Source organism: Cyanistes caeruleus, chromosome 12 (assembly GCF_971803275.1).
Source record: "Cyanistes caeruleus chromosome 12, bCyaCae1.hap1.1, whole genome shotgun sequence".
NCBI lineage: Eukaryota > Metazoa > Chordata > Aves > Passeriformes > Paridae > Cyanistes > Cyanistes caeruleus.
Window position 1 is genome coordinate 13608950 of NC_141712.1, and position 13024 is coordinate 13621973.

General features: G+C 44.3%; 1 long non-coding RNA gene across 1 annotated transcript; it reads right to left on the reverse strand.

The window, feature by feature from the left end:
* Positions 1 to 1409: 1409 nt before the first annotated feature.
* Positions 1410 to 13023, reverse strand: LOC147650859 (uncharacterized). The gene is made up of 2 exons (XR_015275214.1): positions 11097 to 13023; positions 1410 to 2224 (listed from the first exon to the last, which is right to left on the reverse strand). It is a non-coding gene; the product is annotated as an uncharacterized LOC147650859 (long non-coding RNA).
* Between the last annotated feature and the right edge of the window lies 1 nt (position 13024).

Below are 13024 nucleotides of genomic sequence, written 5' to 3' on the forward strand. Positions count from 1 at the left end.
TTGCACATTTCCACCTTGCTTATGTAAAGTGATTAGTGATAAACCCATAAAAATCCAGGGTGTGAACCAAAGTAGCTGGATGAGACCATCCCATGGCTCCACTGGGGCAGCTGTACTGTGCACACCAAACATAGAGCAGCTCCTTGCCACTGAAAGCTGAGAATTAACACACAGAACCACACTGATTTCTCCCAAACTGTTTTCCCTGGGCTGGCTGAGGAATGCCAAGTGCCAGCACTGAGCCCACTGTGCTGCTCTGGGGGCTGGAGTTTGCATGGCCAGGGAGATCCAAAGCAAGAACAGATCCTCCAAATGGCAGTAGTGCTATAAACAGGGATGCTGTCTTGGCTTGCCTCCTTGCTAGCTGTGCAAATAATTTCTGGGCAACAGAAGCGTAAGTAAATAGACAAGAAGCACACGAGAGGATATATTTCTCTAATTTACTCAAGTCACTGAGAAGCACCAGGGCAATTTTTAAAAACTGCTCATCACTTGGGAGGTTAAACTCTGTCAGTTTTTTAAAAAATTATTATTTCTGGCTGTAATTACAAATCTGAGTAAGAGACTATCTAGAAAAGCAGATCCATTTAGCCTCCGCAGCAGAAGTGTATTGAGGACTCAGAGCACATACTGGGGACCCAGAGGAACAGCTTTACTGTATTATCCATCATTCAGACCTTCCCAGATATCCAAGCACACAAGTAAAAAAATGCAAAAAGCATCCAGAATCTGGCCTAGAGAAACAAGTTTCCTTCATATGAACAGCACTGGCACAAGAATTCTTGTTTGCTGAATACTTGGGAAAAACACTGCTCATTTTTCACATCTCTGAGAAATTTCATAAAGTAGGCCTCAGAAGCCCATGTTGCAAAAAGCAGGATCCTTTCAGGCAGGCAGAATTCCCTGATGCAGGCTCAAGCAATACCCTGCCTTCAGCCTTTGTCATTTTGTTGATTTGCAAAGCTGGTAAACACAGACCCATCTTCAGGCTCCTGCGTAGCTTAACCATTGTCACATCAGTGATGCTGGAGCTGGGATGGGCTAAGGGTACAGGGATGTGTAGAGAAGAGTTACAGCCACAGAGGTGACAACTGTTACGTTAATAATTAGCATCTGTTGCCATCAGAGCTTGTCAGCAAGATCCAAGCAGGAAGGAAAATGCTGTGCCAGCATTTCTGTTGGGTTTGTGGCTGCTCACTGAGACTCTCCAGCTTCCCACCACCTGGAGGGACTAGTAAAGGCTCTTGGAACCATTGAAAATTGTGAGTTCAGAGCAGGGCCTGCACCTCTGGTAACAGGAACTTCATAATTTTCCTTGCCAAACATATCCAAGAGAATTTTCTTAGAGCTATTCCACAAATCTGGTTTGGAAAAGAGAGAAAAAGACCACACCATAATGAAACTTCATGTTTCTTGTACTGGAAAAAAATTTTATTCCCAAAGCACAGAGCTAAACACAGCCTGTACTGGCTCCTGAAGAAAACCTCCCTCAGCTGATTCACCAACTGATGCGCACAGTTGCTTGTATGAGAAAAAGCATTTTTCAGGCTGTCACACACTTGTGAGGGATTTCCAGCACTGGAAGTTACTCACTCTTCCTAGGAGATGGACTCCAGGACACTATTATGCTCCTGCCAATTCAGGGGATGATGTTTTTCCCCAGCACCTTGAAAAGCTCTGCTCTGCACCACATCACACAGCTCAGAAGCTGAGCTGGGCAGAGGCTTTTCCAGGGGCCCAGGCACACGCTGGCCACATCCCCCTGCTGTCTAAACAGAGGAGATGAATAGCAACACTCCTGTCACGGCCCTCGCTGGTGTTTCAACAAACACGTAATGAATATCTCACTGAATCTTGGAAAAAATGCTCTGGAGTCACCTTAACTAACTGCAGCCTTCTTCCATCTTGGTGGTCTCCTGACAAGCAGGATTGCAGATCCAACTGTAAAGGTGCTGTTCCCCTGCAGCCAGCCCTGTCCCCAGCACCTCTTCCCTCTGCCAACAGAGCAGCGCCAGGCGGGAGGTTTGCAGAGAAACCAGGAGTTCCAAAGCGTAATCCCGAACAGATGGCAGCTGTAGCCGTGCAGCCTCAGAAGGGCACTTTTAAAAGTAAATAGCAACAAATGTTTTGGTGTGTAATGCATTGAAATCTTGATCTCACACAGAGCTTATTTTCTTTTTTTTTTCCTCTCCCAGCAGTGGCAAATGGCTGAGGACAAATGCTGCTGAAAAGAATGGAGAAAGAAAAAACCTCAATCAATTAAATGTTTTAGAAACAATTGTGTTTCAAAATCAACAAGAAGAATTCATGAAAATCAATCCTAATTCAAGAGGGCTGTACTGATTTGCTCATCTTTCCCTTTCCCTGCCTAAGCAACCAAAGCAATAAAAATGATAGCTCCATCTCGGGCAAGGAAGCAATTGAAACTTCAAAAACGTTCAGCATCAGCTGATGAAGCTTGATGCAGTCTCCACGGCCTGAAAGCTAAATATTCTGCAAGAGAAGCAATGTACCAGGCAGATGAGTGGGAGTTTCAGATAACTCCTACCCCTTCAGCTTGTTTCTCTCAATAAAGCCAAGCAAACCAAGGTAAGATTGTCCTGTCACAAGGAAAAAGGAAAACTGTTTGTATCAGCAAAGGCACTGCACAGACAGGAGCTGCCTTAGCTCCTCTTTGCCAGTAGGAAACAACTGCTCTGCCCACCCAGGGCCACCACCACAGGGACATCAACAGAGAAAATCTCCTGGCAAGCAAAACTAGGACTTGCAAAGAAGATCCTGGTGCACCTTCCTGAAATGCAACAACCACGGGAACATGGGCAGCATGCCACAAACCTGCAGCTCTTCATCTCATAATACTAAGTGGTCCCAGAAAGAAACACTACTTGGGAAACACAAAGAAGGGTGCATGGGCAACTCCTGCTCCCTAGATCTGGCCCCAAAGCAGTGTTACATGAGAAAAAGCATTTTTCAGGCTCCCATACTGGCAAGGAGGGTTGCTGGGGGGTCACTATCAAGTGTGTTGATATTTCTCCAATATCAAATAATGACAGTTTTTCCAGAATCTCCCACTCAAACATAGGGTGGGGGGACACATCCCCCTTCCAGAATCTGTTCTGCTCTAAGCTGAAGTCACACAAGCGTAATTCTTGCAGCACCCAGCCTTGTGCAAATAAACTGTGTCCAATCACCTTCAGAGAGCTTCCTGGCAGTGCAGAGAGCAGGGCACCCATATCCACAGGCTCACGTCATCTCACCTTGGCTCCACCAACAGCAGCTACTGAGTTTTGTCTTGAGACAAGCAAACCCAGACTCAAGTGTGGGTTCAAAAGTATTTGAAAGATAAAACTTCCCAGTTAGCAAGGACACGCTCCCAAAGGAGGGTTTCTCTTTAACAGGCACCGACAGCACCCTGTGTCATTGCATGGCAAGATCTGAAATAGTTACTCACAGTGGAGATTGTTTATCTCTGACTCACAGACATCTTCCCAGCTACCCCCATGCTCTTAAAAGGGAGCAGGAATTTGAGCAAGAAAAAAACCCTGGGAATAGCAGTGTGGAATGAAATGAGGAAAGGCAGTTAAGAGAGAAGGAGAAAAAATCTGGAGACAAAACATCACAGGAAGAAAAGAGAAAATGTAAAACACGGTCTTGAGAAGGCTCTCAGACACCTGAGATTTTTACAGGTTCAGATTTTCTTCAGATAAGGCTTTTTCACTTATTTCTATAAAGTAATGAATTTTGTTAGACTTCCATCTGCCCCATACAATCACAAAAATTATTCAGACACACTTCGTCATTCTTCCTATGTGTCTAGTGGAACAAGCTGGAGATTTTAGGAGGCAGATAGTTGGGACCTAGATGTCCTGCTATGGTCATAACCCAACAAACTTAGATAGCACTTGATAACTCTGTATATACTTAAGGATTCAGTGCCCTATTCTTCTGCTCCCTGCAATGTTCCCTATTACTGCAGCTTGAGCAAATGCTTGAGGAGTTGGGATGTATTTATCTATACAGTATCAGAAACTGTGAAAAGGATTTTCAGAGAACAGAGCAGCCACTTTCCAGATGGCATCTAGGATTTGGGGTCCTCTTTGTGACCCTCTTGATAGTAACACACAGCCTAATTTCCTTTTTGTCTTATATTCCACATTAAAACACTGCAGCTTCACTGTGGCTAAGCAGAGACCAGGACCCAAGAGTAGGGCATGGGGCTGAAGTTCTTACATGGAAAGAGAAAAATAGGCAGAGATTTGTGCTTTACCAGCCTCTGCCTTGGACCAGCCCAGCAACACAAGCATGTGTTTGTGCTGCTGTTCAGTGCCGCCATCACCCAGCAACCAGGGAAGCCACTTGCTCATCAAAGAGGGCTCAGGATGGTGACCAAGTACCCCAGGGCAGAGTGGCCTCCTGGGCTGCTCCTGGGATGGTGTGATCAAGGGGTGCAACACTGTGCAGCTTCACCATGATTTGGTCATTCCCAAAATCCTCTGGCTTGTCTGGGCACACAGGAATGGAGAGTGAGTCCAGCAACCCACTCATCCAGCAGACCAACCACATTGAAAGCAGATTTTTCTTTCCCCAAATACATCCATTATATCTCTTCATTTAGCTGAGATTCACTGAGACTGATTTCTTGTGGACTTGGTTAATAGATTAAAACTGTGTTTATTCCCAAGTCAGCCAGCCAGTGTAACACATTTGCTACAAAAGATAGAGGAAATAAATGACCTCACTACTTTTTTTATCAGTCAAAACTGCCCAGGATATATCCTCAGTTTGTTTCTGGACTTTGGTTTAATTATTTTGCAATCACATGCTAAAGTAGACAGGGCTGATGTGTGGGGGAGGCACATTTTATTTTCATGATAACACTTGTGGTGCTGAGCTGTCAGAAACCCCTTCTGAACCTCCTCCTGCCAGGAGTACAGGTGGCATTCCAAAATGTGCCTCTGGTGTTCAACTCATGCAGGTCAGGGCTGTCCTTGGACAGAAGAGATCTATGGCTCTCACATGAACCTCCAAACCCTCTATGACCACTGATTATTATCAGGGAGAAAAAATAATTGCTAAGACACTCACCTTCTTTCTTAGCAAAAACACATTTTAATTCTACCTTGGCATCAGCCTGTTGGAGGCTGTGGACTTACATACAACCAGAATTTTCTCTCCTCCAAATAACTTCCAGATCTGCACACAGGTTAAATCCTACCATATTCATCCTCAGTACCTACCAAATCCTTCTCATTGACCTATTTTATTCTTCATATCAAGCAAAGAAAAGGAGAGAGGGTAGAAAGAAATACTACTCTTACGTGTATGCTAATGGGTCATCTACCTTTTCCAAAGGTTTAAAAAAACCAAGAAGATATTAATAACTAATATTTACATATCTGTTCATCCCAAAAAAGAACACCAAATTATAGGACTATCTATGTCTCATGTCACCTCCTGCTGAAGGGTGGAATAGGACAGGTGTTTAATAATTTAGTGTAATTGTTTTCCAGCAGTAAAGGAGGTGAAGAAAATAATACAACATTACATGAATTTGAGAAAGCAAGAGGCAGCCAGCTTAATTATCAAGAGAACTATCGATGCAGGTTGCCAGAGATCGCCCCCAGCACCCAAGTCTCTTGGACACAATTCTGTGAGGAAACCAGGGAACTCATGTAGTACATTTGGAAAACCCTTCCTCAGCCACAGAATAAGCATTTTCAGCCAATTTTTGGATCTTCTAGTCCAGGCAGCAATGAAACATATCTCAGACAAGCTACTACTACAGAAATTGAATTCCTCATGCTGTGACAATGCATTTTTCAACCCTTTATTCACTAATGTAGAACTCTCTTGAGCTGGCCAGATGCTCAGTTTCTGACATCACTGAAATCAAGGGGAGTTTCACTGCTGCCTGGTGAAGCCATGAGAAACAGCCAAGAGCAGCTCCCAGGGCAACACCCCGCTCTTAGTAATTTTCACAGTATTTGCTGGCCACAGCCAAACCCAGCAGGTAAGGACGGTACACCTGGCAGACTGATGAGCTGCCCAGCCCAGCCTCCTTGATTCTCTCCAAGGCCAGTGGAGGCTGCACTAGTAGGGATATGAGCACTGCAGCCTCTCCTCCTGCACTCATGCCAGTCTGTCACCTGGGGACAACTTTAGCCAGAGGCAGTCTTTTTCTGTATTTAATAACCTTTGATGGATCTTTTCTACAGGACTTTTTTCTTCTGCTTTTTGAACCTGGATCAGGTTTAGCATCCAGCCAATATTTTAATACTGAGTGCGCTGATCCTCCAAATACAGAGTTTGCTTCAGGTACTGTTTCATTCTTGCCCGAGATGTCATTTCCCCCACCATGACCTTCTCAGAATACCACTGCCTGTTCTGCATGTGCAGAATTTGTTCTCCCAAATCCCCTCCCAATGAAAGCAAGTCCTTGTCTTAGGGCATTGTGAGGGATGCTCATAAAGGTTAGCTTCAGCCAAGGACAGCCAGTCTGTAGGCTCTCTTCAAAATCAGAGGTAAGAGATGATTTCTGTTATTCATCCTCCAGAGGAGTGTCTCTTTTCCTCCACTGATTACAGCCTCTGACAGCTAAAGCCAGCCTTTGTGAATCACATCAGTACTTAGAATCAGGAAGCACTGCATAACATTGAAACAACACTTGGTAGAGCTGATGCTTCTTTTAATATTTTAACAGATATTTCTGATAGAGAAAAACAATGATAATTCTGTAAAAAAATAATCTAGATGATTTTGCAGAGAAAAAGTGCAGGAGTTGTATGTAATGGTATATTTGTACTTGGAGTTAGCTTCTGAGAGCTGTGAATCTTGTAAGTATACACTGATGTTTTCAGGGACTGAATTAGCATTCCTCAATAAGATCACTCATCAGGACTACTTGTGTGAATGAGAGCTGCAAGGTTCCTGGATAGCATTTATATAAAAACAGGAATGTTCCTGAAGTGCTGTAAATGGAGCTGCTTTAATTGTCTATCCAAGTCTCGCATCTGATGACAGTAGCTGAATGAAATAACACTTGCGTGCAATCAGTTGCATGTCTGAGCTTGAATTCTTAATGCAGAAGGTTAAGCTCAGTTTCACCAAGACCAAGAAATGACTGATTCTCCTACAGAGAGTAATCAAGATTTTGCCTCTAACCAGCACTCCTGGATTGTGGCTGGAATAATTTAATTCCTACTAAATCATCACCCTTGATGTTGTGGAAATAGGAATAGTAAAGGGCTGATGGATCCTTGTTGTCATTAAGCTCCAAGCCAAGGTCAGCTACCCTGTCTCATTTTTGGCACCATTTCACCCTTGCCTGAAGGACAACATTGCATAGCTTCAGTTTTGTGGCTTTTCAAGGTTACTGGTGCACCTGCTGAATCAGCCATGCTATAGCATATTTCTTACTGTGGAAAGTGGATAGATGTCGACTTCTTCCCCGCTTTCAGTCCTCTTCCATTAGGTTCTCCCATCACCACCAAAGTACAAATATCTGTACTACCATGCAGGCAGAAATTGGATCAGATGAAGGGGAAGAAAACATCTCATCATTATGTAAACCTGTCCCAAACAATGAAAATACCCATGAGGGAATCTGTACTGATTTCCTCTCAATAATCAGCAGCAAAAGAGTTAATAATTTTGCTTCTAATTTTTTTTGTAAGCCTAAAAGCCTTTTAACCACCATGTGTCCCTGAACCACCAGAAAATGGAAAACATTGACACTGCAAAGACACCTAAGAGACAGGAGCCGAAAGTCATTGCAGAAAAGAGAGAGAAGCTCACACCACATTAAGGGTTATTGACAAAGTTATTTCTCACTTTAAGAAACCCTAACTTGGCACCCTCTGCAAACTTAGGTAATGTCCTGTTTCAGGCCACACAATAAATGTATTTTCACAATAAGTAGTAGAAACATTAATTTAATATTTAATTTAAAAAACTTTTTTGTGCAGAAACTGGTGTGTATTCTCAGGAAATCATTGGTTTGAACCACCGTACTGAGCAGTGCTTTAATTCAGCCGCTGTCTTTTGGGACTGGTAGACAGACCAGCCCCAGGACCTCCTCCAGCCCTGGTACATGCAGTTCTCCTCAGCTTCCCCTGCAAATCTTCTCTCTGCCATTTGTTACTTTCCCCAGAATACATCCCATTCTCCCCTCTGTGGCATGACAGACCTGATCAGAAAACCTTCTAAGGTTAGTTCCAAGTACTTTGAAGACAAGCTGTTGTATCTGTCTGCCATGCAAATGTGTTAACCTCATAAGCCCTAGCCCAAAAACTTCACCCAGTTCCAAGACAGGAGCTGTCAGTGACTCCCAGGTACTGTGGTTATCATTGTCCACCCAGGCAAACATGAAAAACTAACAACAAAAGCAGGTTTTTCAGCACTTCTCTAGACTTCAGCAGGCTGTCCAACTTACTTCTTGACACCAATTATATTGCAGGTCATATTATTATAGACAAGTCACTTTTTTTTTACTCTTAGTGTCTCATTCTTATCTTATAGCCAATTTTCCACATAATAAATCCACCCTAGACCCTTCTCTTCCCTTAATACTCGTCTCTACTTCTCCAAATTGCTAGTCAAATTCTAAGGTGCTTCCTCATTTAATTTGCTGGAGTAGAACATATTTGTGGGGTATGGAGTGAGTAAGAGTGAAGTAAGGATATTTGCAATTTAACCTAGTATCTGTGCATTTCATTAATCCTTCCTCCATCAACCACTTAACCTTTATGGGTGTCCTTATTGCCTCTCATTGTATTGATTTCTGTCCATTTCTCCAATTTAGTGAGATCATGCAGTATTTTAAACCTGTCTTCCACTGCATAACTAGGTTTAGCTGGGGGGTAATTGACATCAATTTAAAGAATGAAAAATTAAGCTGAATATCCGGGGAAAACTTCCTAATGGTGAGATCTGCTAGAATGCATCACTATCTCTCTGTGGGATTGGTGGCCGTTCCATTAGCATGTACATTAAAACACACTGAAGGAAGAGAAGATTATAGATTGGACAGAACAGTCCTGAAGTAGGGGGGGAAAGACAAGCTGCAAAGCTTTGCAGCTTTCCTCCTACAGTCACATCACTCTGGGCTTGCCCCACTCCCTCCTCATACCACCCACCAGTTCTCTGAGGACGTGCTGATCCTACAATATCAACTAATTACGGGGATGGAACCAATGTGGTATTCCCTCCAATACTATTGCAACCTCAGCTGTGGTGGTGTCGTGGTAGCTTTGAGACTTTCTCAAGGCCCATGGAAGAGTTTTCTCACCCCTCTTTACTACCTCCTAGCAAGCTGTGGGAAGAAACATTTCAGTAAGATCTGTTGCGATGAGAAAAGGAGTCATGATTTTACAGTAGAAGAGAGTACATTTAAATTAGATATAAGGAAGAAATGTTTGGTTTTGAGGTGGGTAAAACATTGCAGGTTCCCAGAGAGGTGATGAATGCTCCATTACTGAAAACATTCAAGGCAATATTGGGGAGGGCTCTGAGAAACGTGGTCCTATTGAAGTCGTCCTGCTCACTGGGGAGAGGTTGGACTAGATGGCTTTGAAAGGTCCCTTCCACCCCAAACTGTTCTGCAATTCTAGGAAGAAAGCCAGAGCACTCTACAAACCCTTGAGCTGGGTAGCAGAGCCGAGGATGGTGATGTATGCTGGAGGGCTCATCTCTCCCCAGTCTGGAAGTGCTCAGGATAAGACAACACATATGAAATCATAAAGTTATCATCTACCCCTCAACATCACTTTGGGACAATCTTTTTCAATGGCATCCATCAGTTCTGTTACCATCCTTCACTTCTTAAGGAAATTACTATCTGATTAACTTTTCTAGCACAATGTTTGAAAACTGATTGCAGAAAGAAGCTGGGTTTTGCTGAGGCACGGATCAGATACAGGAGAATAAAGACTTTTGCTTAAAATACACTGCTGACTCTTATATTAGGAAGAGAGCAGTCTGAGCAGAAACAAGTGTGTTCTTTATGCACCTTGATAAAATAGTTTAATTGCAGGAATAGCCAGAAAGTTCCTTCTCTCCACCTTTAATGGATAGGTTGTCTCATTTACAAGGGGAAAAAAATGAAGCCTATTTTCATCTGAAGTTGTTACTACCAGCAACCACTTTTTATTAAAAGAGGACTTCTGTCAGTTCCTGAAAAAGGGAAACATCTTTTTCAGCAACAAAACCCAATATATTTATCTCAAAAGCCAAGTAGGCTGGAATGCATTTTGTTTGGTGGAGGAGGCAATCTTTTTTCTTTCAGGTTCTTGAAATTCATCTGCCATGAATAAGCAGATACTTTTTAAAAATGAAATTTCCCTCTAAGAAAATTTCAAAAGAAACATTTCCACCGGCTCTGCTCAGTTAGCAGCAGCAAAAAAAATGGCTCAGAAATGGCTCAATTTCACAGCTGCTCCCCTGAATTTTTCTGAGAGCTGAGAGAGCAAGGAGAAGACTTGCCAATTTCTGATTTTGCCTTAAGAAAGAAATTAGTAGATTATTGTGTAGCAATGGGGATGTTCATGGGACAAAGGGCTGACTGCAGACTCCACACTGGTCAAGAAGAAGAGAAATAATTTTCTCCATAGCAGGAGGCTCGGGCTACAAATTTGTCAGATAACGAGTAGCCAGAGGCTGATACAAAAGACTAATTCTCTTAGTAAAACCCTTGGAGAGTTTCCCAATATGAGTCCAAGGCTGGCAAGCTGCTGGAGGAGATGGGAAGAAAATGCAGCAATCTCATGAGGACACTGCCTCTGGATTTCTTCATTGTGTTTTTTCTATATGGCACTTTTCATAATTCCCTCTGGCTAGAACCATTGAAATGAAACTTATTGATTGAAATTCTGATCCTATTGATTTTACACATGAGATTTGTGCGAATATGAAAGAGCAGGAACTGCTCTGTAACCGCACCCATCTCCATTTATCCCCTGCTGAACACATGCTGTAGGCTTGATTGTCCATTTTAGTCCCCTGAGCTTCCAGAAATAAATTACCCAAAATTCAAATATACTGCACCTATTAGCTAACAAATGTGTTGTAAATATGACTGGTCCTTGAATACACTGAGTTACCTTTTGCTTTCTTTAGTCTGCTTTTCTTCCATGCCCCTTCTTCATCTCACGTTCTGTTTTTCCCTTTTGTTTCAGAGGTGAGGAGGGAAAATGGGAAGAATATGTTCTGTGAGGAAGAAGGAATTGGAAACAGCATTGGGAGGAGATGATGGTTGTCTGGAAGGAAAGTGCCAACATCTTCATGCTTAAAGTACTCTAAGTGCTATTAGAAATTATATTGGTACCTCTAAGGAAATGTTCCTGAATATGGGATCGGGTGAACTCAGGTAAGATGGAGGAGGAAGCAATCAGAGGTCCTAAGTGGAAAAGCAGCACAGTGTAAGCACATGGTCACCCACACCCAATGGCATGAAAAGCAGCCCCCTGCCTTCCTCGAGCCCCTGTGGGGCAGCCCTGCATTTCCTTCCCACAGCACAGGGATGTGCCTGTCAAGCCTCCTGTAGCTGGGTGCTTTTTGGCAGAGGTGGAGTGGCTTTTAGAGGCAAAAAGACAAAATCAGCAGCCTCAGCATTCACATCTACTTCTGAACAACCAAACCTCACTTTGCAGATTTTGTTTACTGAAATGGTGGGTATTCTTTCCATGGATCAGGTAGCAATCCTTCACTGTCTTCACTTTAGTTTGATTTTACCTCACTGCGCTCAACACTTTCTTCTTTCCTATCTAGATCTTTTAATAGCTAGATTGTCACATACCAATCAATGTTATGGATTAAAATTGAATATATTGTGACTTGTCTGGGCCTGTACGGAAGCATTTTAAACAAAGTTCTATTTATTTTATTTTCGCCGTTAACAGCTGCTTTCTTCTCTCTTTTCCAACCTTGTGAAATGGCAAAACCTGCCAGGAAAATTGTGGGACTTTAATTCACTAGAATTCTTAAATCACTGTTAGATGTCAAGGAATGGTTATGAAAAAGAAGGCAGGTCATCTGGTGAGGTCTGTGACCGCACTGCAACACAAAAACCCAAACCATCTGTTAATTACACTGATGGAAAACATAACCCAACATGGTGGTGAAACCCGATGCTTTGCATGGAGCGTGTAAACGATTCACGTTGCAAGTGTTGATTAAAGTGCCTGAACAGTGAGGAGCTCCCCAAGGGCTCCTTGCAGCTCTGGTCACAAACATGGCATTGTGAGCTGGGGGCAGGCGCAGGGTGTGGGTGCAGGAGCTGTGGGGGACCCTCAGGGCACATGGGGAGCCAGGGCCTCCACAGTGCCCAGGGCAGTGCCCAGGGAGCCCAGTGCCCACAGACACACACGGCTGTCCCATCCCCTGTCACTCAGCTCTGCACTGCTGGGCCAGACCACAGAATCGCGGCATGTCCTGAGATGGAAGCGACCCTCAAGGATCACCGAGTCCAACTCCTAGCCCTGAACAGGACATCCCCAAGAGTCACAACCCGTGCCTGGGAGCCTTGACAAAATGCTTCTTGAAATCTTGAAGTCAGGCTTGGTGCTGTGATCACTGCCCTGGGGAGACTGTTCCAGAGCTCAAGCACGCTCTGGGTGAAGAACCTTTTCCTAATATCCAACCTAATTGTCCCCTGGCAGAACTCCAGCTCTTCCCTCGGGTCCTGTCACAGCAAGAAGAGATCGGTGCTGCTCCTCCACTGCCCCTCCTGAGGCAGCTGCAGCCCACGATGAGCTCTGTCCTCAGTCTCTTCTCCACGCTGAGCAAGCCAAGCGCCCTCAGCCGCTCCTCGTATGGCTTCCCCTCTAGACCCTCCACCAAGGCAGACCCCAGCTCTGAGTCACCGGGAACGGGGGACAGCAGCCCGATCCAGGGGCTCTCCCGTCCGGGGAAAGGCGCCGGAGCGCGGGCTGAGGGGACAGGCACCGGGGCCTCAGTCTCCGTCCGTGCCGGACGGGCGGCCCCGCCGCGGGCAGCGGGAGCGGGCGCGGGGCCGGGTGGGGCCGCCCCG